The sequence below is a fragment of the Cherax quadricarinatus genome, chromosome 9 (assembly GCF_038502225.1).
Source record: "Cherax quadricarinatus isolate ZL_2023a chromosome 9, ASM3850222v1, whole genome shotgun sequence".
Taxonomy (NCBI): Eukaryota; Metazoa; Arthropoda; class Malacostraca; order Decapoda; family Parastacidae; genus Cherax; species Cherax quadricarinatus.
In genome coordinates, this window is record NC_091300.1 from 58,665,470 (window position 1) to 58,687,712 (window position 22,243).

A 22,243-nucleotide genomic window follows, 5' to 3' on the forward strand; every position below is an offset into this window, starting at 1 on the left:
AAAAGTCCCCAGGCTGCAGAAAATGTCCATGGGCCCCCAAAAAGGTTCACAGGTCTCCAAAAAGGTCCCCAGGCCCCTGTAAAGGTCCTCAGGCCCTCGTAAAGGTCACCATCCCCCCAAAAAGGTCTCCAGGCACCAGAAAAGGTTCCGAGGCCCCAAAAAACGTCCCCAGGCCACCGAAAAGGTCCCACACGCCCCAGAAAAGCTTCCCTGGCCCCAGAAAAGGTCCCCAGGCCCTAGAAAAGGTCCCCATGCCCTCCAAAAAAAGCCGCTGGCCTCGGAAAAGGTCCCCTAGCCTTACAAGAGGTCCCCTGGACACAGTAAAGTTCAACAGGCCCCCTAAAAGGTCTCCAGACCCCAGGAAAGGATCCAACACACCTGAAAAGGTTCCCAAGCTCCCAAAAAGGTTCCAAGGTCCCCGACAAGGTCCCAGACAAGGTCCCCAGGTCCCCAAAAAGTTCCCAAGGTCCCCGAAAATGTTCCCAGGCCCCCAAAAAGGTCGCCAGGCTTCCGAAAAGGTCCCAAGGCCACCAGAAAGGTCCCCTGGAATTAGAAAAGGTCCCCAGGCCCCAGAAAATGTCCCCAGGCCCCAGAAACGGTTACCAGGATCCTAAAAAGGCCCCTAGGCCCCAGAAAAAATCTCCAGGCCATTCAAAAAGTACCGAGGCGCCTAGAAAGGTCCAGAGTCCCCGAAAAGTTCCCCAAGCACCCGAGGAGATCCCAAGGTCCCAAAAAGGTCCCAAGGCCCCTGAAAAGGTCCCCATGCCCATGAAAAGGTTCCGAAGCCCTAAAAAAGGTGCCCAGGTCACAGAAAAAGTTCCCATGTCTTTGAAAAGGTCACCAGGCCCCCAAAAAGGACCTGAGGCCCAAGAAAAGGTCAGCAGGCCCTAGAAAAGGTCACCACACCCCTGAAAAGGTCATAACATCCCAGAAAAAGTCGCCAGGCCCCAGAAAAGGTCCCCAGTTGCCAGAAAAGGTCCCAAGGCTCCAGAAAACGTCACAAGGCCCCAGAAAACGTCCCAAGGCTGCAGAAAAGGTTCCCAGTCCCCCAAAAAAGTCCACAGGCCCACAAAAAGGTCCCCAGGCCCCAGAAAAGGTCCCCAGGCCCCAGAAAAGGTCCCCAGGCCCTAGAAAAGGTCCTCAGGCCCCAGAAAACGTCCACAGGCCCCAGAAAAGGTCCCAAGCCCCCCAAAAAGGTCCCCTGGAATTAGAAAAGGTCTCCAGGCCCGAGAAAACTTCCCCAGGCTCCTGAAAAGGTCCATAGGCCCCAGAAAAGGTTACCAGGATCCTGAAAAAGTCAACAGGCCCCAGAAAAGGTCCCAAGGCCGTAAAAAGGTCCCCAGGTCCCAGAAAAATACCAAAGGCTACAGAAAATGTCAGCAGGCCTCAGAAAAGGTTGCGACACCTCAGAAAAGGTCCCAACGCCACAGAAAACGTGCCAAGGCCCCAGAAAAGCTTCCCAGGCCCTGAGAAAGGTCCCAGGCCCACTGAAAAGGTAACCAGGCCCCAGGAAAGGTCCCCAGCCTCCAGAAAAGATCCCTAGGCCCCAGAAAAGGTTCCTATGCAACGAAAAAGGTCCCATGGCCTTATAAAAGGCCCCCTTGCCCCAATAAAGGTCACCTGGCTTTACAAAAGGTCCTCTGGCCACAGAAAAGGTCCACAGACATTTGAAAAGGTCAACAGGCCACAAAAAAGGACCCAGGCCCCAGAAAAGGTTCCCAGACCCTTGAAAAGGTTCCCAGGCCACTGAAAAGGTCCTCAAGCCCCCAAAAAGGTTCAAAGGTCCTCGAAAAGGTCCCCAGGCCCTCGAAAAGATCCAATGATCCCTGAAAAGGTCCCAAGGCCCCCGGAAAGGTCCGATGGCTCCCAAAAAGATTCTTAGGCCCCCAAAAAGGTCCCTATGCCTTGAAAAGGTTCCCAAGCCCTCGAAAATGTCCCCATGCTTCAGAAAAGGTCCCCAGGCCCCAAAAAATGTGCCAAGGTCCCCAGGCCCAAGGAAAGGTCTCCAGGGCCCCTGAAAGGTCCCCAGGCCAGCAAAAAAGTCCCCAGACCATCAAAACGATCCCCAGGCCCCCAAAAAGTTCCCCAGGCACCCAAAAAGAACCCCAGGTCCCAAAAAAGGTCCATATGCTCCTCAAAAGGTCCCCAGGCTACCAAAAAGGTCTCAAGGGCCATGAAAAGGTCCCCAGGCTTCAGAGAAGGTCCCCAGGCCCCCAAAAGGTCCCTATGCATTAGAAAAGGTCCCCAGGCCACAGAAAAGGTCCCCAGGTCCCACAAAAGGTCCCCAGGTCCCTGAAAAAGTCTCCAGGCCCCAGAAAAGGTCCTCATGCCCCTGAAAAGATCCTGAGACCCTTAAAAAGATCCCAAGATCCTCGGAATGGTCCCAAAGGCCCCTGAAAAGATCCCAAGGTCACCAAAAAGGTCCCTATCCCCGAAAAGGTCCCTAGGCCCAGAAAAAATCCCAAGGCCCCTGAAAAATTCCCCAAGCACCCAGAAAGGACCCAAAGTCTCCGAAAAGGTCCCCAAGCACCCAACAAGATCCCAAGGTCCTCAGAAAGGTTGCCAGGCCCCAGAAAAGGTCCCCAGGCCCCTGAGAAAGTCCCCAGGCCCCTCAAAAGTTCCCCAGGCCCCACAAAAGGTCCTCAGGCATCCAAAAAGGTCCCTATACCCCAGAAAAGATTCTCAGGCCCCTGAAAAGATTCCTAGGCCCCAGAAAAGGTCCCCAGCCCTCAGAAAGGTGCCAAGGTCTGCAAAAAGGTCCCTCGGCGCCAAAAAAGTGACAATTTCCCGGAAAAGGTCCCCAGGCCTCCAAAAATGTCCCAAGGCCCCAAAAAGGTCCCCAGGCTGCAGAAAATGCCCAAAGGCCCCAGAAAAGGTCCCCAGGCCTCAGAAAAGGTCCCCAAGCCCCCAAAAAGTTACCCTGGAATTAGAAAAGGTCCGCAGGTCCCAGAAAATGTCTACAGGCCCTCAAAAAGGTCCCAAGGCCCCAGAATAGGTTCCCAAGCTCCCAAAAAGGTCCCAAGGCCCCCAAAATGGTACCCTGGCTCCCGAAAAGGTTAGCAGGCACCAGAAAAGATCCCCAGGCCCCCGAAAAGGTCCAAAGGTCAAAGAAAAGGTCCTAAGGCCCCAGAAAACATCCCCAGGCCCCAGAAAAGGTTCCGAGGCCCCGAAAAACGTCCCCAGGCCACCGAAAAGGTCCCCCAGGCAACAGAAAAGTTTCCCAGGCCCCAGAAAAAGTCCCCAGGCCCCAGAAAAGGTCCCCATGCCCTCCAAAAAAAGACCCTAGCTTCAGAAAAGGTCTCCTAGCCTTACAAAAGGTCCCCTGGCCACAGAAAAGTTCAACAGGCCCCCTAAAAGGTCTCCAGAACCCAGGAAAGGATCCCACACACCTGAAAAGGTTCCCAAGCTCCCAAAAAGGTTCCAAGGTCGCCGACAAGGTCCCCGACGAGGTCCCCAGGTCCCCAAAAAGTTCCCAAGGTCCCCGAAAATGTCCCCAGGCCCCCAAAAAGGTCGCCAGGCTTCAGAAAAGGTTCCAAGGCCTCCAGAAAGGTCCCCTGGAATTAGAAAAGGTCCCCAGGCCCCAGAAAATGTCCCCAGGCCCCAGGAACGGTTACCAGGATCCTGAAAAGGCCCCTAGGCCCCTGAAAAAATCTCCAGGCCAATCAAAAAGTCCCGAGGCGCCTAGAAAGGTCCAGAGTCCCTGAAAAGATCTCCAAGCACACGAGGAGATCCCAAGGTCCCAAAAAGGTCCAAAGGGCCCCGAAAAGGTCCCCATGCAAATGAAAAGGTTCCCAAGCCCTAAAAAAGGTGCCCAGGTCACAGAAAAAGTTCCCAGGTCTTTGAAAAGGTCCCCAGGCCCCCAAAAAGGACCTGAGGCCCAAGAAAAGGTCAGCAGGCCCTAGAAAAGATCTAAAGATCCCTGAAATGGTCATAACACCCCAGAAAACGTCCTCAGGCCCCAGAAAAGGTCCCCAGTTGCCAGAAAAGGTCCCATGCCCCCGGAAAGGTCCGATGGCTCCCAAAAACTTTCCTAGGCCCCCAAAAAGGTCCCTATGCCTAGAAAAGGTTCCCAAGCCCTCGAAAATGTCCCCATGCTTCAGAAAATGTCCCCAGGCCCCAAAAAAGTTCCCAAGGTCCCCAGGCCCAAGGAAAGGTCTCCAGGCCCCCTAAAAGGTCCCCAGGCCAGCGAAAAAGTCCCCAGACCACCAAAACGATCCCCACGCCCCAAAAAAGTTCCCCAGGCACCCAAAAAGAACCCCAGGCCCCAAAAAAGGTCCATAAGCACCTCATAAGGTCCCCAGGCTACAAAAAGGTCTTAAGGGCCATGAAAAGGTCCCCAGGCTTCAGAGAAGGTCCCCAGGCCCCCAAAAGGTCCCTATGCATTAGAAAAGGTCCCCAGGCCACAGAAAAGGTCCCCAGGTCCCACAAAAGGTCCCCAGGTCCCTGAAAAGGTCTCCAGGCCCCAGAAAAGGTCCTCAGGCCCCTGAAAAGATCCCCAGGCCCTTAAAAAGATCCCAAGGTCCCCGGAATGGTCCCAAAGGCCCCTGAAAAGATCCCAAGGTCACCAAAAAGGTCCCTATCCCCGACAAGGTACCTAAGCCCCAGAAAAAATCCCTAGGCCCCTGAAAAAGTCCCCAAGCACCCAGAAAGGACCCAAAGTCTCCGAAAAGGTCCACAAGCACCCGACAAGATCCCAAGGTCCTCAGAAAGGTTCCCAGGCCCCAGAAAAGTTCCCTAGGCCCCTGAAAAAGTCCCCAGGCCCCCAAAAAGTTCCCCAGGCCCCACAAAAGGTCGTCAGGCATCCAAAAAGGTCCCCTTACCCCAGAAAAGGTTCTCAGGCCCCTGAAAAGATTCCTAGGCCCCAGAAAAGGTCCCCAGCCCTCAAAAAGGTGCCAAGGTCTGCAAAAAGGTCCCTCGGCCGCCAAAAAAGTCACAATTTCCCAGAAAAGGTCCCCAGGTCGCCAAAAATGTCCCAAGGCCCCGAAAAGGTCCCCAGGCCGCAGAAAATGCCCCCAGGCCCCAGAAAAGGTCCCCAGGCCTCAGAAAAGGTCCCCAAGCCCCAAAAAGGTCCCCTGGAATTAGAAAAGGTCCCCAGGTCCCAGAAAAGGTCTACAGACCCCCGAAAAGGTCCCAAGGCCCCAGAATAGGTTCCAAGCCCCCAGAAAAGGTCCTCAGGCCCCTGAAAAGATCCCCATGCCCTTAAAAAGATCCAAAGGTCTCCGGAATGGTCCCAAAGGCCCCTGAAAAGATCCCAAGGTCACCAAAAAGGTCCCTATCCCCGAAAAGGTCCCTAGGCCCCAGAAAACATCCCAAGGCCCCTGAAAAAGTCCCCAAGCACCCAGAAAGGACCCAAAGTCTCCGAAAAGGTCCCCAAGCACCCGACAAGATCCCAAGGTCCTCAGAAAGGTTCCCAGGCCCCTGAAAAGGTCCCCAGGCCCCTGAGAAAGTCCCCAGGCCCCCCAAAAGTTCCCCAGGCACCAGAAAAGGTCCTCAGGCATCCAAAAAGGTCCCTCGGCCGCCAAAAAAGTCACAATTTCCTGGAAAAGGTCCCCAGGTTGCCAAAAATGTCCCAAGGCCCCAAAAATGTCCCCAGACTGCAGAAAATGCCCCCAGGCCACAGAAAAGGTCCCCAGGCCTCAGAAAGGGTCCCAAAGCCTCCAAAAAGGTCTCCTGGAATTAGAAAAGGTCCCCAGGTCCCAGAAAAGGTCTACAGGCCCCCGAAAAGGTCCCAAGGCCCAAGAAAAGGTTCCCAAGCCCCCAAAAAGGTCCCAAGGCCCCCAAAATGGTACCCTTGCTCCCAAAAAGGTTAGCAGGCACCAGAAAAGATCCCCAGGCCCCAGAAAAGGTCCATAGGTCAAAAAAAAGGCCCTAAAGCCCCAGAAAACATCCCCAGGCCCCAGAAAAGGTTCCGAGGCTCCGAAAAGCGTCCCCAGGCCACCGAAAAGGTCCCCCAGGCCCCAGAAATGTTTCCCAGGCCCCAGAAAAGGTCCCCAGGCACCAGAAAAGGTCCCCATGCCCTCCAAAAAAGCCACTGGCCTCGGAAAAGGTCCCCTACCCTTACAAAAGGTCCCATGGCCACAGAAAAGTTCAACAGGTCCCCTAAAAGGTCTCCAGACCCCAGGAAAGGATCACACACACCTGAAAAGGTTCTCAAGCTCCCAAAAAGATTCCAAGGTCCCCGACAAAGTCCCCGACAAGGTCCCCAGGTCCCCAAAAAGTTCCCAAGGATCCCGAAAATGTCCCCAGGCCCCCAAAAAGGTCGCCAGGCTTCAGAAAAGGTCCCAAGGCCACCAGAAAGGTCCCCTGGAATGAGAAAAGGTCCCCACGCCCCAGAAAATGTCCCCAGGCCCCAGAAACGGTTACCAGGATCCTGAAAAGGCCCCTAGGCCCCAGAAAAAATCTCTAGGCCAATCAAAAAGTTCCGAGGCGCCTAGAAAGGTCCAGAGTCCCCGAAAAGAACCCAAGCACCCGAGGAGATCCCAAGGTCCCAAAAAGGTCCCAAGGCCCCCGAAAAGGTCCCCATGCCCATGAAAATGTTCCCAAGCCCTAAAAAAAGGTGCCCATGTCACAGAAAAAGTTCCCAGGTCTTTGAAAAGGTCCCCAGGCCCCAAAAAAAGACCTGAGGCAAAAGAAAAGGTCACCACGCCCCTGAAAAGGTCATAACACCCCAGAAAAAGTCCCCAGGCCCCAGAAAAGGTCCCCAGTTGCCAGAAAAGGTCCCAAGGCTCCAGAAAACGTCACAAGGCCCCAGAAAACGTCCCAAGGCTGCACAAAAGGTTCCCAGTCCCCCAAAAAAGTCTACAGGCCCACGAAAAGGTCCCCAGGCCCCAGAAAATGTCCCCAGGCCCCAGAAAAGGTCCTCAGGCCTCAGAAAACATCCACAGGCCTCAGAAAAGGTCCCAAGCCCCCCCAAAAAGGACCCCTGGAATAAGAAAAGGTCTCCATGCCCCAGAAAACTTCCCCAGGCCCCTGAAAAGGTCCATAGGCCCCAGAAAAGGTTACCAGGATCCTGAAAAAGTCAACAGGCCCCAGAAAAGGTCCCTAGGCCGAAAAAAGGTCCCCAGGTCAAAGGAAAATACCAAAGGCTACAGAAAATGTCAGCAGGCCTCAGAAAAGGTTGCGACACCTCAGAAAAGGTCCCAACGCCACAGAAAACGTCCCAAGGCCCCAGAAAACATCCTCAAGCCCCAGAAAAGCTTCCCAGGCCCTGAGAAAGGTCCCAGGCCCCCGAAAAGGTAACCAGGCCCCAGGAAAGGTCCCCAGCCTCCAGAAAAGATCCCTAGGCCCCAGAAAAGGTCCCTATGCAACCAAAAATCTCCCCTGGCCTCATAAAAGGCCCCCTTGCCCCAATAAAGGTCACCTGGCTTTACAAAAGGTCCTCTTGCCACAGAAAAGGTCCACAGACCCTTGAAAAGGTCCACAGGCCACCAAAAATGTTCCCAGGCCCCAGAAAAGGTTCCCAGACCCTTGAAAGGTTCCCAGGCCACTGAAAAGGTCCTCAAGCCCCCAAAAAGGTTCAAAGGTCCTCGAAAAGGTCCCCAGGCCCTCGAAAAGATCTGAAGATCCGTGAAAAGGTCCCAAGGCCCCTGGAAAGGTCCAATGGCACCCAAAAAGATTCCTAGACCCCCAAAAAGGTCCCTATGCCTAGAAAAGGTTCCCAAACCCTCGAAAATGTCCCCATGCTTCGGAAAAGGTCCCCAGGCCCCAAAAAAGGTCCCAAGGTCCACAGGCCAAAGGAAAGGTCTCCAGGCCCCCTGAAAGGTCCCCAGGCTAGCGAAAAAGTCCCCAGACCACCAAAACGATCCCCAGGCCCCAAAAAAGTTCCCTAGGCACCCAAAAAGAACCCCAGGCCCCAAGAAAGGTCAATAAGCACCTCAAAAGGTCCCCAGGCCACCAAAATGGTCTCAAGAGCCATGAAAAGGTCCCCAGGCTTCAGAGAAGGTCCCCAGGCCCCCAAAAGGTCCCTATGCATTGGAAAAGGTCCCCAGGCCACAGGAAAGGTCCCCAGGTCCCTCAAAAGGTCCCCAGGTCCCTGAAAAGGTCTCCAGGCCCCAGAAAAGGTCCTCATGCCCCTGAAAAGATCCCCAGGCCCTTAAAAAGATCCTAAGGTCCCCGCAATGGTCCCAAAGGCCCCTGAAAAGATCCCAATGTCACCAAAACGGTCCTTATCCCTAAAAAGGTCCCTAGGCCCCAGAAAAGGTCCCCAGGCCCCTGAAAAAGTCCCAGGCCCCCAAAAAGTTCCCCAGGCCCCACAAAAGGTCCTAAGGCATCCAAAAAGGTCCCCATGCCCCAGAAAAGGTTCTCAGGCCCCTGAAAAAATTCCTAGGGCCCAGAAAAGGTCCCCAGCCCTCAAAAAGGTGCCAAGGTCTGCAAAAAGGTCCCTCGGCCGCCAAAAAAGTCCCAAGGCCCCAAAAAGGTCCCCAGGCCGCAGAAAATGCCCCCAGGACCCAGAAAAGGTCCCCAATCCTCAGAAAAGGTCCCCAAGCCACCAAAAAGGTCCCTTTGAATAAGAAAAGGTCCCCAGGTCGCAGAAAAGGTCTACAGGCCGCAGAAAATGCCACCAGGCCCCAGAAAATGTCCCCAGGCCTCAGAAAAAGTCCCCAAGCCCCCAAAAAGGTTCCCTGGCATTAGAAAAGGTTCCAGGTCCCAGAAAAGGTCTACAGGCCCCCGTAAAGGTCCCAAGGACCCAGAATAGGTTCCCAAGCCCCCAGAAAGGTCCCAAGGCCCCCAAAATGGTACCCTGGCTCCCAAAAAGGTTAGCAGGCACCAGAAAAGATCCCCAGGCCCCAGAAAAGTTCCAAAGGTCAAAGAAAAGGTCCTAAGGCCCCAGAAAACATCCCCAGGCCCCAGAAAAGGTTCCGAGGCCCCGAAAAACGTCCCCAGGCCACCGAAAAGGTCCGACAGGCCCCAGAAAAGTTTCCCAGGCCCCAGAAAAAGTCCCCAGGCCCCAGAAAAGGTCCCCATGCCCTCCAAAAAAGCCCCTGGCCTCGGAAAAGGTCCCCTGGCCTTACAAAAGGTCCCCTGGCCACAGAAAAGTTCAACAGGCCCCCTAAAAGGTCTCCAGACCCCAGGAAAGGATCCCATATACCTGAAAAGGTTCCCAAGCTCCCAAAAAGGTTCCAAGGTCCCTGACAAGGTCCCCGACAAGGTCTCCAGGTCCCCAAAAAGTTCCCAAGGTCCCCAAAAATGTCCGCAGGCCCCCAAAAAGGTCGCCAGGCTTCAGAAAAGGTCCCAAGGCCACCAGAAAGGTCCCCTGTAATTAGAAAACGTCTCCAGGCCCCAGAAAAAGTCCCCAGGCCCCAGAAACGGTTACCAGGATCCTGAAAAGACCCCTAGGCTCCAGAAAAAATCTCCAGGCCAATCAAAAAGTCCTGAGGTGCCTAGAAAGGTCCAGAGTCCCCGAAAAGATCCCCAAGCACCCGAGGAGATCCCAAGGTCCCAAAAAGGTCCCAAGGCCCCCGAAAAGGTCCCCATGCCCACGAAAAGGTTCCCAAGCCCTAAAAAAGGTGCCCAGGTCACAGAAAAAGTTCCCAGGTCCTTGAAAAGGTCCCCAGGCCCCCAAAAAGGACCTGAGGCCCAGAAAAGGTCCCCAGTTGCCAGAAAAGGTCCCAAGGCTCAAGAAAACGTCACAAGGCCCCAGAAAATGTTTCAAGGCTGCAGAAAAGGTTCCCAGTCCCAAAAAAAATCCACAGGCCCACGAAAAGGTCCCCAGACCCCAGAAAAGATCCTCAGGCCCCAGAAAAGGTCCCCAGGACCCAGAAAAGGTCCTCAGGCCCCAGAAAATGTCCACAGGCCCCAGAAAATGTCGCAAGCCCCCCAAAAAGGTCCCCTGGAATTAGAAAAGGTCTCCAGGCCCCAGAAAACTTCCCCAGGCCCCTGAAAAGGTCCACAGTCCCCAGAAAAGGTTACCAGGTTCCTGAAAAGGTCAACAGGCCCCAGAAAAGGTCCCCAGGCCATAAAAAGGTCCCCAGGTCCCAGAAAAATACCAAAGGCTACAGAAAATGTCACCAGGCCTCAGAAAAGGTTGCGACACCTCAGAAAAGGTCCCAACGCCACAGAAAATGTCCCAAGGCCCCAGAAAACGTCCTCAGGCCCCAGAAAAGCTTCCCAGGCCCTGAGAAAGGTCCCAGACCCCCCAAAAAGGTAACCAGGCCCCAGGAAAGGTCCCCAGCCTCCAGAAAAGATCCCTAGGCCCCAGAAAAGGTTCCCATGCATCCAAAAAGGTCCCCTGGCCTCATAAAAGGCCCCCTTGCCCCAATAAAGGTCACCTGGCTTTACAAAAGGTCCTCTGGCCACAGAAAAGGTCCACAGACCCTTGAAAAGGTCCATAGGCCACCAAAAAGGTCCCCAGGCCCCAGAAAAGGTTCTGAGACCCTTGAAAAGGTTCCCAGGCCACTGAAAAGGTCCTCAAGCCCCCAAAAAGGTTCAAAGGTCCTCGAAAAGGTCCCCAGGCCCTCGAAAAGTTCCAAAGATCCCTGAAAAGGTCCCAAGGCCCCCAGAAAGGTCTGATGGCACCCAAAAAGATTCCCAGGCCCTTAGAAAGGTCCCTATGCCTAGAAAAGGTTCCCAAGCCCTCTAAAATGTCCCCATGCTTCAGAAAAGGTCCCCAGGCCCAAGGAAAGGTCTCCAGGCCCCCTAAAAGGTCCCCAGGCCAGCGAAAAAGTCCCCAGACCACCAAAACGATCCCCAGGCCCCAAAAAAGTTCCCTAGGCACCCAAAAAGAACCCCAGGCCCCAAAAAAGGTCCATAAGCACCCCAAAAGGTCCCCAGGCCACCAAAAAGGTCTAAAGGGCCATGAAAAGGTCCCCAGGCTTCAGAGAAGGTCCCCAGGCCCCCAAAAGGTCCCTATGCATTAGAAAAGGTCCCCTGGCCACAGAAAAGGTCTCCAGGTCCCACAAAAGGTCCCCACGTCCCTGAAAAGGTCTCCAGGCCCCAGAAAAGGTCCTCAGGCCACTGAAAAGATCCTGAGGCCCTTAAAAAGATCCCAAGGTCCCTGGAATGGTCCCAAAGGCCCCTGAAAAGATCCCAAGGTCACCAAAAAGGTCCCTATCCCCGAAAAGGTCCCTAGGCCCCAGAAAAAATCCCTAGGCCCCTGAAAAAGTCCCCAAGCACCCAGAAAGGACCAAAAGTCTCCAAAAAGGTCCCCAAGCACCCGACAAGATCCCAAGGTCCTCAGGAAGGTTCCAAGGCCCCAGAAAAGGTCCCCAGGCCTTTGAAAAAGTACCCAGGCCTCTAAAAAGTTCCCCAGGTCCCACAAAAGGTCCTCAGGCATCCAAAAAGATCCTTATACCCCAGAAAAGGTTCTCAGGCCCTTGAAAAGATTCCTAGGCCCCAGAAAAGGTCCCAACCCTCAAAATGATGCCAAGGTCTGCAAAAAGGTCCCTCGGCCGCCAAAAAAGTCACAATTTCCCGGAAAAGGTCCCCAGGCTGCCAAAAATGTCTCAAGGCCCCGAAAAGGTCCCCAGGCCGCAGAAAATGCCCCCAGGCCCCAGAAAAGGTCCCCAGGCCTCTGAAAAGGTCCCCAAGCCCCCAAAAAGATCCCTTGGAATTAGAAAAGGTCCCCAGGTCCCAGAAAAGGTCTACAGGCCCCCGAAAAGGTCCCAAGGCCCCAGAAAAGGTTCCCAAGCCCCCAAAAAGGTCCCAAGGCCCCCAAAATGGTATCCTGGCTCCCAAAAAGGTTAGCAGGCACCAGAAAAGATGTCCAGGCCCCAGAAAAGGTCCAAATGTCAAAGAAAAGGTCCTAAGGCCCCAGAAAATATCCCCTGGCCCCAGAAAAGGTTCCGAGGCCTTGAAAAACGTCCCCAGGCCACCGAAAAGGTCCCCCAGGCCCCAGAAAAGTTTCACAGGCCCCAGAAAAGGTCCCCAGGCCCCAGAAAAGGTCCCCATGCCCTCCAAAAAAAGCCCCTGGCCTCGGAAAAGGTCCCCTAGCCTTACAAAAGGTCCCCTGGACACAGAAAAGTTCAACAGGCCTCCTAAAAGGTCTCCAGACCCCAGGAAAGGATCCCACACACCTGAAAAGGTTCCCAAGCTCCAAAAAAGGTTCCAAGGTCCCCGACAAGGTCTCCGACAAGGTCCGAAGGTCCCCAAAAATTTCCCAAGGTCCTTGAAAATGTCCCCAGGCCCCCAAAAAGCTCGCCAGGGTTCAGAAAAGGTCCCAAGGCCACCAGAAAGGTCCCCTGGAATTACAAAAGGTCCCCAGGCCCCAGAAAATGTCCCCAGGCCCCAGAAACAGTTACCAGGATCCTGAAAAGGCCCCTAAGCCCCAGAAAAAATCTCCTGGCCAATCAAAAAGTCCCGAGGCGCCTACTAAGGTCCAGAGTCCCCGAAAAGATCCCCAAGCACCCGAGGAGATCCCAAGGTCCCAAAAAGGTCCCAAGGCCCCCGAAAAGGTCTCCATGCCCATGAAAAGGTTCCCAAGCCCTAAAAAAGGTGCCCAGGTCACAGAAAAAGTTCCCAGGTCTTTGAAAAGGTCCCCAGGCCCCCAAAAAGGACCTGAGGCCCAAGAAAAGGTAAGCAGGCCCTAGAAAAGGTCACCACGCCCCTGAAAAGGTCATAACACCCCAGAAAAAGTCCCCAGGCCCCAGAAAAGGTCCCCAGTTGCCAGAAAAGGTCCCAAGGCTCCAGAAAACGTCACAAGGCCCCAGAAAACGTCCCAAGGCAGCAGAAAAGGTTCCCAGTCCCCGAAAAAAGTCCACAGGCCTATGAAAAGGTCCCCAGGCCCCAGAAAAGGTCCCCAGGCCCCAGAAAAGGTGCCCAGGCCCCAGAAAAGGTCCTCAGGCCCCAGAAAACGTCCACAGGCCCTGGAAAAGGTCCCAAGCCCCCCAAAAAGGTCCCCTGGAATTAGAAAACTTCTCCAGGTCCCAGAAAACTTCCTCAGGCCCCTGAAAAGGTCCAAAGGCCCCAGAAAAGGTTACCAGGATCCTGGAAAAGTCAACAGGCCCCAGAAAAGGTCCACAGGCCGTAAAAAGCTCCCCAGTTCCCAGAAAAATACCACAGGCTACTGAAAATGTCAGCAGGCCTCAGAAAAGGTTGCGACACCTCAGAAAAGGTCGCAACACCACAGAAAACGTCCCAAGGCCCCAGAAAAGGTCCTCAGGCCCCAGAAAAGCTTCTAAGGCCCTGAGAAAGGTCCCTGACCCCTTGAAAAGGTAACCAGGCCCCAGGAAAGGTCCCCAGCCTCCAGAAAAGATCCCTAGGCTCCAGAAAAGGTCCCTATGCAACCAGAAAGGTCCCCTGGCCTTATAAAAGGCCCCCTGGCCCCAATAAAGGTCACCTGGCTTTACAAAAGGTCCCCAGGTCCCAGAAAAGGTTCCCAGACCCTTGAAAAGGTCCCCAGGCTACTGAAAAGGTCCCCAAGCCCCCAAAAAGGTTTGAAGGTCCTCAAAAAGGTCCCCAGGCCCTCAAAAAGATCCGAAGATCCCTGAAAAGGTCCCAAGGCCCCTGGAAAGGTCCAATGGCACCCAAAAAGATTCCTAGGCCCCCAAAAAGGTCCCCATGCCTAGAAAAGGTTCCCAAGCCCTCGAAAATATCCCCGTGCATCAGAAAAGGTCCTCAGGCCCCACAAAAGGTCCCAAGGTCCCCAGGCCCAAGGAAAGGTCCCCAGGCCAGTGAAAAGTCCCAAGACCACCAAAACGATCCCCAGGCCCCAAAAAAGTTCCCCAGGCCCCAAAAAAGGTCTATAAGCACCTCAAAATGTTTCCAAGCCACCAAAAAGGTCTCAAGGGCCATGAAAAGGTCCTCAGGCTTCAGAGAAGGTCCCCAGGCCCCCAAAAGGTCCCTATGCATTAGAAAAAGTCCCCAGCCCACAGAAAAGGTCCCCAGGTTCCACAAAAGGTCCCCAGGTCCCTGAAAAGGTCTCCAGGCCCCAGAAAAGGTCCTCAGGCCCCTGTAAAGATCCACAGGCCCTTAAAAAGATCCAAAGGTCCCCAGAATGGTCCCAAAGGCCCCTGATAAGATCTCAAGGTCACCAAAAAGGTCCCTATCCCCAAAAAGGTCCCTAGGCCCCAGAAAAAATCCCTAGGCCCCTGAAAAAGTCCCCAAGCACCCAGAAAGGTACCAAAGTCTCTGAAAAGGTCCTCAAGCACCTGACAAGATCCCAAGGTCCTCAGAAAGGTTCCCAGGCCCCAGAAAAGGTCCCCAGGCACCTGAAAATGTCCCCAGGCCCCCATAAAGTTCCCTAGGCCCCACAAAAGGTCTTCATGCATCCAAAAAGGTCCCAATACCCCAGAAAAGGTTCTCATGCCCCTGAAATGATTTCTAGGCCCCAGAAAAGGTCCCCAGCCCTCAAAAAGGTCCCAAGGTCTGCAAAAAAGTCCCTCGGCCGCCAAAAAAGTCACAATTTCCCGGAAAAGGTCCCCAGGCCGCCAAAAATGTCCCATGGCCCCGAAAAGGTCCCCAGGCCACAGAAAAGGTCCCCAGGCCTCAGAAAATTTCCCCAACCCCCAAAAAGGTCCCCTGGAATTAGAAAAGGTCCCCTAGGTCCCAGAAAAGGTCCCCAGGCCCCCACAAAGGTCCCCAGGCCCCAGGAAAGGTTATCATTATCCTGAAAAGGCCCCTAGGCCCCAGAAAAAATCTCCAGGCCAATCAAAAAGTCCCGAGGTGCCTAGAAAGGTCCAGAGTCCCCGAAAAGATCCCCAAGCACCCAAGGAGATCCCAAGGTCCCGAAAACGTCCCAAGGCCCCGCAAAAGGTCCCCATGCCCATGAAAAGGTTTCCAAGCCATAAAAAAGGTGCCCAGGTCACAGAAAAAGTTCCCAAGTCTTTGAAAAGGTCCCCTGGCCCCCAAAAAGGACCTGAGGCCAAAGAAAAGGTCAGCAGGCCCTAGGAAACGTCACCACGCCCCTGAAAAGGTCATAACACCCCAGAAAAAGTCCCCTGACCCCAGAAAAGGTCCCCAGTTGCCAGAAAAGGTCCCAAGGCTCCAGAAAACATCACAAGGCCCCAGAAAACATCCCAAGGCTGCAGAAAAGGTTCCCAGTCCCCAAAAAAAGTCCACAGGCCCACAAAAAGGTCCCAGATCCCCAGAAAAGGTCCCCAGGCCCCAGAAAAGGTCCCCAGGCCCCAGAAAAGGTCCTCAGGCCCCAGAAAACGTCCACAGGCCCCAGAAAAGGTCCCAAGCCCGCCAAAAATGTCCCCTGGAATTAGAAAAAGTCTCCAGGCCCCAGAAAACTTCCCCAGGCCCCTGAAAAGGTCCATAGGCCCCAGAAAAGGTTACCAGGATCCTGAAAAAGTCAACAGGTCCCAGAAAAGGTCCACAGGCCATAAGAAGCTCCCCAGGTCCCAGAAAAATACCACAGGTTACAGAAAATGTCAGCAGGCCTCAGAAATGGTTACACCACCTCAGAAAAGGTCCCAACGCCACAGAAAATGTCCCAAGGCCCCAGAAAACGTCCTCAGGCCCCAGAAAAGCTTCCCAGGCCCTGAGAAAGGTCCCAGGCCCCCCGAAAAGGTAACCAGGCCCCAGGAAAGGTCCCCAGCCTCCAGAAAAGATCCTTAGGCCCCAGAAAAGGTCCCCATGCAACGAAAAAGGTCCCCTGGCCTCAAAAAAGGCTCCCTTGCCCCAATAAAGGTCACCTGGCTTTACAAAAGGTCCTTTGGCCACAGAAAAGGTCCACAGGCCACCAAAAAGGTCCCCAGGCCCCAGAAAAGGTTCCCAGACCCTTGAAAAGGTTCCCAGGCCACTGAAAAGGTCCTCAAGCCCCCAAAAAGGTTCAAAGGTCCTCGAAAAGGTCCCCAGGCCCTCGAGAAGATCCGAAGATCCCTGAAATAGTCCTAAGGCCCCCGGAAAGGTCCGATGGCACCCAAAAAGATTCCTAGGCCCCCAAAAAGGTCCCTATGCCTAGAAAACGTTTCCAAGCCCTCTAAAATGTCCCCATGCTTCAGAAAAGGTCCCCAGGCCCCAAAAAAGGTCCCAAGGTCCCCAGGCCCAAGGAAAGGTCTCCAGGCCCCCTAAAAGGTCCCCAGGCCAGCAAAAAAGTCCCCAGACCACCAAAACGATCCCCAGGCCCCAAAAAAGTTCCCCAGGCACCCAAAAAGAACCCAAGGCCCCAAAAAAGGTCCATAAGCACCTCAAAAGGTCCCCAAGCCACCAAAAAGGTCTCAAGGGCCGTGAAAAGGTCCCAAGGCTTCAGAGAAGGTCCCCAGGCCCCCAAAAGCTCCCTATGCATTAGAAAAGGTCCCCAGGCCACAGAAAAGGTCCCCAGGTCCCACAAAAGGTCCCCAGGTCCTTTAAAAAGTCTCCAAGCCCCAGAAAATGTCCTCAGGCCCCTGAAAAGATCCCTAGGCCCTTAAAAAGATCCCAAGGTCCCTGGAATGGTCCCAAAGGCCCCTGAAAAGATCCCAAGGTCGCCAAAAATGTCCCTATCCCCGAAAAGGTCCCTAGGCCCCAGAAAAAATCCCTAGGCCCCTGAAAAAGTCCCCAAGCACCCAGAAAGGACCCAAAGTCTCCAAAAAGGTCCCCAAGCACCCGACAAGATCCCAAGGTCCTCAGAAAGGTTCCCAGGCCCCAGAAAAGGTCCCCAGGCCCCTGGAAAAGTCCCCAGGCCCCCAAAAAGTTCCCCAGGCCCCACAAAAGGTCCACTGGCATCCAAAAAGTTCCCTATACCCCAGAAAAGGTTCTCAGGCCCCTGAAAAGATTCCTAGGCCCCAGAAAAGGTCCCCAGCCCTCAAAAAGGTGCCAAGGTCTGCAAAAAGGTCCCTCGGCCGCCAAAAAAGTCACAATTTCCCGGAAAAGGTCCCCAGGCCGCCAAAAATGTCCCAAGGCCCCGAAAAGGTCCCCAGGCCGCAGAAAAGGTCCCCAAGCTCCCAAAAAGGTCCCCTGGAATTAGAAAAGGTCCCCTGGTCCCAGAAAAGGTCTACAGGCCCCCAAAAAGGTCCCAAGGCCCCAGAATAGGTTCCCAAGTCCCCAAAGAGGTCCCAAGGCCCCCAAAATTTTACCTTGGCTCCCAAAAATATTAGCAGGCACCAGAAAAGATCCCCAGGCCCCAGAAAAGGTCCAAAGGTCAAAGAAAAGGTTCTAAGGCCCCAAAAAACATCCCCGGGCCCCAGAAAATGTTCTGAGGCCCCGATAAACGTCCTCAGGCCACTGAAAAGGTCCCCCAGACCCCAGAAAAGTTTCCCAGGCCCCAGAAAAGGTCCTCAGTCCCCAGAAAAGGTCCCTATGCCCTCCAAAAAAAGCCCCTGGCCTCAGAAAAGGTCCCCTAGCCTTACAAAAGGTCCCCTTCCCACAGAAAAGTTCAACAGGCATCCTAAAAGGTCTCCAGACCCCAGGAAAGGATCATATACACCTGAAAATGTTCCCAAGCTCCCAAAAAGGTTCCTAGGTCCCCGACAAGGTCCCCGACAAGGTCCCCAGGTCCTTAAAAAGTTCCCAAGGTCCCCAAAAATGTCCCCAGGCCCCCAAAAAGGTCGCCAGGTTTCAGAAAAGGTCCCAAGGCCACCAGAAAGGTCCCCTGGAATTAGAAAAGGTCCCCAGGCCCCAGAAAATGTCCCCAGGCCCCAGAAATGGTTACCAGGATCCTGAAAAGGCCCTTAGGCCCCAGAAAAAATCTCCAGGCCAATCAAAAAGTCCCAAGGTGCCTAGAAAGGTCCAGAGTCCCCGAAAAGATCCCCAAGCACCCGAGGAGATCCCAAGGTCCCAAAAAGGTCCCAAGGCCCCCGAAAAGGTCTCCATGCCCATGAAAACGTTCCCAAGCCCTAAAAAAGGTGCCCAGGTCACAGAAAATGTTCCCAGGTCTTTGAAAAGGTCCCAAGGCCCCCAAAAAGGATCTGAGGCCCAAGAAAAGGTCAGCAGGCCCTAGAAAAGGTCACCACGTCTCTGAAAAGGTCATAACACCCCAGAAAAAGTCCCCAGGCCCCAGAAAAGGTCCCCAGTTGCCAGAAAAGGTCCCAAGGCTCCAGAAAACGTCACAAGGCCCCAGAAAACGTCCCAAGGCTGCAGAAAAGGTTCCCAGTCCCAAAAAAAAGTCCACAGGCCCTCGAAAAGGTCCCCAGGCCCCAGAAAAGGTCCACAGGCCCCAGAAAAGGTCCCAAGCCCCCTAAAAGGTCCCCTAGAATTAGAAAAGGTCGCCAGGCCCCAGAAAACTTCCCAAGGCCCCTGAAAAGGTCCATAGGCCCCAGAAAAGGTTACCAGGATCCTGAAAAAGTCAACAGGCCCCAGAACAGGTCCCCAGGCAATAAAAAGGTCCCCAGGTCCCAGAAAAATACCAAAGGCTACAGAAAATGTCAGCAGGCCTCAGAAAAGGTTGCGACACCTCAGAAAAGGTCCCAACGCCACAGAAAACGTCCCAAGGCCCCAGAAAACGTCCTCAGGCCCCAGAAAAGCTTCCCAGGCCCTGAGAAAGGTCCCAGGCCCCCCGAAAAGGTAACCAGGCCCAAGGAAAGGTCCCAAGCCTCCAGAAAAGATCCCTAGGCCCCAGAAAAGGTCCCCATGCAACCAAAAAGGTCCCCTGGCCTCATAAAAGGCCCCTTTGCCCCAATAAATATCACCTGGCTTTACAAAAGGTCTTCTGGCCACAGAAAAGGTCCATAGACCCTTGAAAAGGTCCATAGGCCACCAAAAACGTCACCAGGCTCCAGAAAAGGTTCCCAGACCCTTGAAAAGGTTCCCAGGCCACTGAAAAGGTCCTCAAGCCACCCAAAAGGTTCAAAGGTCCTCGAAAAGGTCCCCAGGCCCTCGAAAAGATCCGAAGATCCCTGAAAAGGTCCCAAGGCCCCCAGAAAGGTCCGATGGCACCCTAAAAGATTCCCAGGCCCCCAAAAAGGTCCCTATGCCTAGAAAAGGTTCCCAAGCCCTCGAAAATGTCCCCATGCTTCAGAAAAGGTCCCAAACCCCCAAAAAAGGTCCCAAGGTCCCCAGGCCCAAGGAAAGGTCTCCAGGCCCCCTAAAAGGTTCCCAGGCCAGCGAAAAAGTCCCAAGACCACCAAAATGATCCCCAGGCCCCAAATAAGTTCCCCAGGCACCCAAAAAGAACCCCAGGCCCAAAAAAGGTCCATAAGCACCTCAAAAGGTCCCCAGGCCACCAAAAAGGTCTCAAGGGCCATGAAAAGATCCCCAGGCTTCAGAGAAGGTCCCCAGGCCCCCAAAAGGTCCCTATGCATTAGAAAAGGTCCCCAGGCCACAGAGAAGGTCCCCAGGTCCCACAAAAGGTCCCCAGGTCCCTGAAAAGGTCTCCAGGCCCCAGAAAAGGTCCTCAGGCCCCTGAAAAGATCCCCAGGCCCTTAAAAAGATCCCAAGGTCCCCAGAATGGTCCAAAAGGCCCCTGAAAAGATCCCAATGTCACCAAAAAGGTCCCTATCCCCGAAAAGGTCCCTAGGCCCCAGAAAAAATCCCTAGGCCCCGGAAAAAGTCCCCAAGCACCCAGAAAGGACCCAAAGTCTCCAAAAAGGTCACCAAGTACCCGACAAGATCCCAAGGTCCTCAGAAAGGTTTGCAGGCCCCAGAAAAGGTCCCCAGGCCCCTAAAAAAGTCCCCAGGCCCCCAAAAAGTTCCCCAGGCCCCACAAAAGGTCCTCAGGCATCCAAAAAGGTCCCTATACCCCAGAAAAGGTTTTCAGGCCCCTGAAAAGATTCCTAGGCCCCAGAAAAGGTCCCCAGCCCTCAAAAAGGTGCCAAGGTCTGCAAAAACGTCCCTCGGCAGCCAAAAAAGTCACAATTTCCCGGAAAATGTCCCAAGGCCACCAAAAATGTCCCAAGGCCCCAAAAAGGTCCCCAGGCCACAGAAAATGCCCCCAGGCCCCAGAAAAGGTCCCCAGGCCTCTGAAAAGGTCCCCAAGCCCCCAAAAAGGTCCCCTGGAATTAGAAAAGGTCCCCTGGTCCTAAAAAAGGTCTACAGGCCCCAAAAAGATCCCAAGGCCCCAGAATAGGTTCCCAAGCCCCCAAAAAGGTCCCAAGGCCCCCAAAATGGTACCCTGGCTCCCAAAAAGGTTAGCAGGCACCAGAAAAGATCCCCAGGCCCCAGAAAAGGTCCAAAGGTCAAAGAAAAGGTCCTAAGGCCCCAGAAAACATCCCCAGGCCCCAGAAAAGGTTCCAAGGCCCCGAAAAACGTCCCCAGGCCAACGAAAGGGTCCCCCAGGCCCCAGAAAAGTTTCCCAGGCCCCAGAAAAGGTCCCCAGGCCCCAGAAAAGGTCCCCATGCCCTCCAAAAAAAGCCCTTGGCCTCGGAAAAGGTCCCCTAGCCTTACAAAAGGTCCCCTGGCCACAGAAAAGTTCAACAGGCCCCCTAAAAGGTCTCCAGACCCCAGGAAAGGATCCCACACACCTGAAAAGGTTCCCAAGCTCCCAAAAAGGTTCCAAGGTCCCCGACAAGGTCCCCGACAAGGTCCCCAGGTCCCCAAAAGGTTCCCAAGGTGCCAAAAATGTCCCCAGGCTCCCCAAAAGGTCGCCAGGCTTCAGAAAAGGTCCCAAGGCCACCAGAAAGGTCCCCTGGAATTAGAAAATGTCCCCAGGCCCCAGAAAATGTCACCAGGCCCCAGAAACGGTTACCAGGATCCTGAAAAGGCCCCTAGGCCCCAGAAAAAATCTCCAGGCCCATCAAAAAGTCCCGAGGCGCCTAGAAAGGTCCAGTGTCCCCGAAAAGATCCCCAAGCACCCGAGGAGATCCCAAGGTCCCAAAAAGGTCCCAAGGCCCCCGAAAAGGTCCCCATGCCCATGAAAAGGTTCCCAAGCCCTAAAAAAGGTGCCCAGGTCACAGAAAAAGTTCCCAGGTCTTTGAAAAGGTCCCCAGGCCCCCAAAAAGGACCTGAGGCCCAAGAAAAGGTCAACACTCCCTAGAAAAGGTCACCACGCCCCTGAAAAGGTCATAACACCCCAGAAAAAGTCCCCAGGCCCCAGAAAAGGTCTTCAGTTGCCAGAAAAGGTCCCAAGGCTCCAGAAAACGTCACAAGGCCCAAGAAAACGTCCCAAGGCTGCAGAAAAGGTTCCCAGTCCCCCAAAAAAGTCCACAGACCCACAAAAAGGTCCCCAGGCCCCAGAAAAGGTCCCAAGGCCCCAGAAAAGGTCCCCAGGCCCCAGAAAAGGTCCTCAGGCCCCAGAAAACGTCCACAGGCCCCGGAAAAGGTCCCAAGCCCCCAAAAACGTCCCCTGGAATTAGAAAAGGTCTCCAGGCCCAAGAAAACTTCCCCAGGCCCCTGAAAAGGTCCATAGGCCCCAGAAAAGGTTACCAGGATCCTGAAAAAGTCAACAGTCCCCAGAAAACGTCCCCAGGCCGTAAAAAGGTCCCCAGATCCCAGAAAAATGCCAAAGGCTACAGAAAATGTCAGCAGGCCTCAGAAAAGGTTGCAACACCTCAGAAAAGGTCCCAACGCCACAGAAAACGTCCCAAGGCCCCAGAAAACGTCCTCAGGCCCCAGAAAAGCTTCCCAGGCCCTGACAAAGGTCCCAGGCCCCCCGAAAAGGTAACCACGCCCCAGGAAAGGTCCCCAGCTTCCAGAAAACATCCCTAGGCCCCAGAAAAGGTCCCCATGCAACCAAAAAGGTCCCCTGGCCTCATAAAAGGCCCCCTTGCCCCAATAAAGGTCACCTGGCTTTACAAAAGGTCCTCTGGCCACAGAAAAGGTCCACAGACCCTTGAAAAGGTCCACAGGCCACCAAAAAGGTCCCCAGGCCCCAGAAAAGGTTCCCAGACCCTTGAAAAGGTTCCCAAGCCACTGAAAAGGTCCTCAAGCCCCCAAAAAGGTTCAAAGGTCCTCGAAAAGGTCCCCAGGCCCTCGAAAAGATCCAAAGATCCCTGAAATAGTCCCTATCCCCAAAAAGGTCCCTAGGCCCCAGAAAAAATCCTTAGGCCCCTGAAAAAGTCCCCAAGCACCCAGAAAGGACCCAAAGTCTCCGAAAAGGTCCCCAAGCACCCGACAAGATCCCAAGGTCATCAGAAAGGTTCCCAGGCCCCAGAAAAGGTCCCCAGGCCCCTGGAAAAGTCCCCAGGTCCCCAAAAAGTTCCCCAGGCCCCACAAAAGCTCCTCAGGCATCCAAAAAGTTCCCTATACCCCAGAAAAGGTTCTCACGCCCCTGAAAAGATTCCTAGGCCCCAGAAAAGGTCCCCAGCCCTCAAAAAGGTGCCAAGGTCTGCAAAAAGGTCCCTCGACCGCCAAAAAAGTCACAATTTCCCAGAAAAGGTCCCCAGGCCGCCAAAAATGTCCCAAGGCCCCGAAAAGGTCCCGAGGCCGCAGAAAATGCCCCCAGGCCCCAGAAAAGGTCCCCAGGCCTCAGAAAAGGTCCCCATGCCCCCAAAAAGGTCCCCTGGAATTAGAA